A 5,890-nucleotide genomic window follows, 5' to 3' on the forward strand; every position below is an offset into this window, starting at 1 on the left:
CTAGTGGTGACATCACATGCAGACCCTCTATTGGAGCTGTGGTGATGGGGTGGGGGTGGGGGTGGGGGGGCTGAGACCGAGAAAGACAGAGAAGGAGAAGGGACTCAGTGACTCAAAGGACAGAGGGGGAACAGACCCAGTCGCTGCCAGCTGTGGTTAACCTTGACCTTGTCCCAGGTCTGAACCAGCGTCTACTGTTCCATGTGGGACCAGGTCAGCTGTTCCATGTGGGACCAGGTCCACTGTTCCATGTGGGACCAGGTCTACTGTTCCATGTGGGACCAGGTCCACTGTTCCATGTGGGACCAGGTCCACTGTTCCATGTGTGTTCCATGTGGGACCAGGTCCGCTGTTCCATGTAGGACCAGGTCCACTGTTCCATGTGGGACCAGGTCCACTGTTCCATGTGGGACCAGGTCTACTGTTCCATGTGGGACCAGGTCCACTGTTCCATGTGTGTTCCATGTGGGACCAGGTCCGCTGTTCCATGTGGGACCAGGTCCACTGTTCCATGTGTGTTCCATGTGGGACCAGGTCTACTGTTCCATGTGTGTTCCATGTGGGACCAGGTCTACTGTTCCATGTGGGACCAGGTCTACTGTTCCATGTGGGACCAGGTCTACTGTTCCATGTGGGACCAGGTCCACTGTTCCATGTGGGACCAGGTCTACTGTTCCATGTGGGACCAGGTCTACTGTTCCATGTGGGACCAGGTCCACTGTTCCATGTGGGACCAGGTCCATGTTTCCTCCTCATTCTGGACATGACATGAAGTGTTTGAACTCCACCCATGCTCTGTCTGTGCATCCTCAAAGGCACTCAGTGACCTCTGCTGTCAGGATGGAAAAATGTGTCAGGGAGGAGGAGAAAGGAAATACTGACACCTGGTGGCAGCACAGGGGGCTGCACCTGATTTCATGGACCATTACACAACACCACGGAGAGGACAACAACGCATCACAATACCACAAATGTATAGATGGGTGTGTGAATGTATTTATATCAGGGCTGTCAAAGTCATTTTCCTCCGGGGGGGGGGGGGGGCACATTCAGCCCAGTTTAAACTGTTTAATACCTATTGATCCACTGGGTTTATAAAGTATTTGACCAAGCTTCAAATCAATACATAATCACATGTAATCAGCTCTATTAAACTGATAAAATCATTCAAATATTTACTAATATTTTCTTATGTCTGAAACAGTGTAACTAGTAATCTGTTACATATTACATATCAAATGTAACATTAACAGCACTGCTAATGTGATCGAAAATAGACAGAAGTAAAGAAATTAAGGTTTTAAATATGCAGGATACGCAGCTGCCATCACAGATTAATCAAATCAAATTAACCCTTAAAGACCCAGATATTCACCTTTAACCCTCTGGTATCCAGGTGCGCCTTTTAGGCACACTTTGCACTTTGTGTTAAAAAATTTCATATTATTTTTCACAATTTAAATCAGGTTAGAATTCAAAGTTGTTCATTTGTGCATGACCTTTAAAATTCTGTCCACCAACTAAACTGTGCACATTGTAAACAAAAGAAAATGAGCAGACTAGCATCTGTCTGCCAAGTGTGCATAAAACGCACTATTTCTAACATTTGATCTGTAGGATTAGAGCTAACCTGCATTTACAAAAATAAAATCAAATTAGAGCAGAAAAATAAATCAATATATAATATTTAATAGTTTGATTTATAGGTGTGCATTTTACGCACACTTGGTGACAGACGCTAGGATTTTTAAACATTTGATCTAGCGCCAAAAATAATAATGCAAATTAACCAAGTTAGGAGTTAATCATTGACATATGCCAGGATGAAAAAATCTAATAATATGTGATCCACTTTTTATGTAGTATACTGAAAAAAATTATGTTTTTGTGTTTTTTGCATCAAAAAAAAAAAAAGGTTTGTTTCCATTACAAACACGGCATTTAAAGGGTTAAAAAATGTGATAATTATTGAGTATTTGGTATTTTTATTTACAGCTCAAGTTGATGAAATAGAAAAAAGTGTAAAAGAATGAAAAACAAACTGTATGAAAATTTTTTTGACATTATTCCACAAGTGTGCCAAAAAGGCGGGATACCGGAGGGTTAACCTAAACCATCTACTGATCTAAACTGTTTAATTCCTGCTGATCCATTCATCCTATCAATACGTGTCAATAATTGGTGTAAAATAGTTCTTCATCTTTTCATGGCCATCAGAATGACCATATTTGGACGTTCAGAGGCTCCGTAGTTACCGTGGAAACACCGTCATCTTCTACAACATTGAGCCCGTTTACATGATCATAAAAAACTGGGACTAATGCAATAATTGTCGTAATCAGATGCATTTACAGTCACTTCAGAAATGCGATAATCGTAAAACCCTGGTTTCCATGTTTCAGTCCATTATTGGATTTCTTTCAGAGTACGTACGTACGTTATGACGTCAGACGTACACTTCCTGTCATTTTCAAAACATCCACACTTCACTAAACTACATCCACACTAATACTCAGATCATTGTCTGATTTCTGGACTGATCAGGTTAATATTGATCATGTAAATAACATAATCTGATCTGTTTTATCAGATAACAGCAGTAATCTGATTATGAGAAATCAGATTAACACACCTGGATTTGTCCCCAGTACTCCTGTGTCTAATGATGTCTGATGTTAATCTGGTTTAATTAGTTCTTCTACATTTGTACATGTGCAAAAACAATTAACCCTTTCATGCATGAATTATAAGAGCCTTAATCAAAAGTTTTTTCCTGAGTGTGTTTATTCCTCTGGGCATTAAAAAAACAAAGTGATAGAATTTTTTTTTTATGATTCTATTTTTCATGGAGTTGCAAAAATGCCCACTCAGCTGGACACCATGCATTTAATTTTAAAGTAATGAAACGTATTTATGGATATACTGTATGAAAACTATGAAATAAAAACATTTTAATGCAGCAAATCTGATGTTTTCTCACATTTTAACATACTCTAATACTAGTCATCACTCACTTTATGGAGATAATATGCAAAAAAAACTGTTTTCTTTAAAAAAACAAACAAGCAAACTGTTAATTACAGTCTAATAACAATAACAAGCAAATGATTTCCACTCAAACATGTTAGTGCAGATCAGGGTTATCAAGAACAGCAAAGTTACAGTAACTGTATGAATTACAGTGTGTGGGATGACGCATGAGTGTCCACTGTGTTGGCTGATACGGAACTAAAACAACAAAATCTATGAATGTACAAGAGAACAGCTGGAGAATAACCGTTCACTGTAGTGACCACTGTGCATGAAAGGGTTAAACTGAAGTGGGCCGGACCAGTAAAATAATAACATGATAGCCAGTAAATAATGACAATTCCAAAATGTTTGTGTAAAAAATCACATTAAATTATGCCAATGTTTACGTTTATAAACTATCCAAACAAAAAAACATGTAAATAACCTGAAAAAATTGAAATTTTGTGAAGAAATATAAATACAATTTTATCAGTGTTACGCCTCGACTTGTCATTTACACATATGCATTACAGATCAGATCTGCAAAGGTACAAAACATTCAGTAACAGAAAGAATATTGTTAAAATTCCACTTAATTTTCCTTAGACTTTTCAGGTTGTTCATATTTTTTCAGGTTATTCACGTTTTATTGTTAAAGGATTGTCTGTTAATGTAAACATTTTCTTAATTAATTTTTTTTTTGCTCTAAATCAAAGAGAAAAAATTGGTGATGTCATTATTCATAGGTTATTATGATATTATTTTTGAGTTTGACGTCCTAACTTACACTTTGTAAATTCATCCCGTGGGGTGGATTGGAATCTTTGTCGGGCCGGTTTTGGGCCCCAGCCTCATGTTTGACACCTGTGATTTATATAAAAGGGGTCAGAAAGACATTTGGATTCCTTGTACATTTATTCCAATAAAGGGGAAAAATTTATAAACAGAAAGAAATGTAATAAATAAAGCAATACTTTTAATTATACTGCGGTCATTTGATGAAAAACCATCCTAAAAGCACTTTTTTTACCGTCTGAAAGAGACATTTACATTTATGCATTTGGCAGACGCTTTTTTCCAAAGCGACTCACAGGGGAAAACCAATCAAATCAATCAATCACATTTTATTTATATAGCGCCAGATCACAATAAGTTCTCTCATGACACTTTATATATAGAGTTGGTCCAAACCAGACTGAAGCCAGTTTACAGAAACCCAACAGAATCCTCCAGAGCAAACACTAGAGACTGGTGACAGAGGAAGGAAAAAGTACCTTTAACAGCAGAAACCTGGAGCAGAGCCAGACTGAGGAGGATGGACGAGTGACAGGAGGAGAGAGAGGGTTAAAGAGAGAGAGGAAAGAAAGAGAAAAGGAGAGAGCGATAAAGATAGAGACTGGGGGAGAAGGGGGGAGTAGGGGGAGACACATGGATGCAGTTGTGGTTAAGTGAGTGATGATGATGAAGGAGGAGAGAGGCAGGACCACCGCAGCAGGTCCAGAGATGATCCTGGGAAAAACCTAATTAATATATTTCAAATGGAATGTCTGCCAGTGCTAGGACAGGAGGTGGTCTGTGCAGAGCTGGGTCTGCAGGAGCTTCTGTAGATAGGCAGGGACGCCTCTGTTCTGGTAGTGCTTGGTAGAATGTTCCACCAACGTGGAACGACCCATGAAAAGAGCCTGGATCGTCTTGTACAAGGTCTGGGGACCACCAGACTACGTTCCCCAGACGAGCGGAGTGGTCGTAGGGCAACATAAGCTTTTATCAGTGCACCTAAGTAGGTAAGAGCAGACCCATGGAGAATTTTGTAGGCTAGGATTAAAGATTTGAATTTGATGCAGGCAGCTATGGGTAGACCAGTGGAACTCAGTGAGTAAGGGGGCGACATGTGCCCTTTTAGGGTGAGTAAGGGGGTGACATGTGCCCTTTTAGGGTGAGTAAGGGGGTGACATGTGCCCTTTTAGGCTGATTGAAGACCAGACGTGCTGCTGCATTCTGGACCCTCTGTAGTGGTCTGACAACACAAGCTGGGAGGCCTGTTAGAAGAACACTGCAGTCGTCAAGGCGGGAGATAACCATAGTCTGCACCAGGAGCTGGGTGGCCTGTGGGGTTAGGTATGGCCTGATCTGTCTTAGGTTGAACAGAGTGAAACGACATGATTGGGTGACAGAGGCAACGGGATCGACAAGTGTTTGTTTTTACTGGGAATGCACAAAAATAAAGTTATGATGTTGGATGATTCAGGGACTGAACACTATGGATTCTTTTCACAATAGAATATGAACATTTAAGCAGGATCTGAAACTGTAATGTCTGTAAAACATGATTTATTTATTTATTTGTGTGATTTTTGTTCTGGTAAAGCTGCACGTTAAAACTTTATTTATCCAAATGCTGCACTATAAGTTTTCCAGGAAATAATCTTTTAAAAAAAGAAACAAAACAGTTTACTCTGGTTTCACTGCAAAGCTAATCAATCTTTCACCTTTTACTAAAGACGTCCATGCAGAGGAATAATCAGAGATTCATTTAATTTTTTGATGGCCTGTTGAACTGCGGGGCTTAAGAAAGAAAAGAAAAAGAAACAAAACAATAAAAATATCTCCTTGTTAACAGTATCATGATACATTGTGATATATTGTATCGTGATCCTAGTATTGTGATTTGTATTGTATCGCCAAATTCTTGCCGATACACAGCCCTATTCTATTCATTTATCATGATCATAGGATGATCATTTATCTAAAAGGGAGAGAATCACAAGGGCTACAGGTTACTGTGGTCAGCCAAAGTCAACTTCTACAACAGGATTCATAATCACTTACATGAACAAATTCAACCAAACACTTCACTCTGCAAATAGGAAGTGACATG

At 39.4% G+C, this 5,890-nt stretch overlaps 1 non-coding gene across 1 annotated transcript; it reads left to right on the forward strand.

The window, feature by feature from the left end:
• The first annotated feature begins 5,464 nt into the window (after positions 1 to 5,464).
• LOC115415678 (U5 spliceosomal RNA) lies at positions 5,465 to 5,579 on the forward strand. Its single transcript, XR_003934854.1, has one exon. It is a non-coding gene; the product is annotated as a U5 spliceosomal RNA (small nuclear RNA).
• The last annotated feature ends 311 nt before the right edge of the window (positions 5,580 to 5,890 follow it).

This window comes from Sphaeramia orbicularis, chromosome 24, assembly GCF_902148855.1.
Source record: "Sphaeramia orbicularis chromosome 24, fSphaOr1.1, whole genome shotgun sequence".
In the NCBI taxonomy this organism is placed as follows: Eukaryota; Metazoa; Chordata; class Actinopteri; order Kurtiformes; family Apogonidae; genus Sphaeramia; species Sphaeramia orbicularis.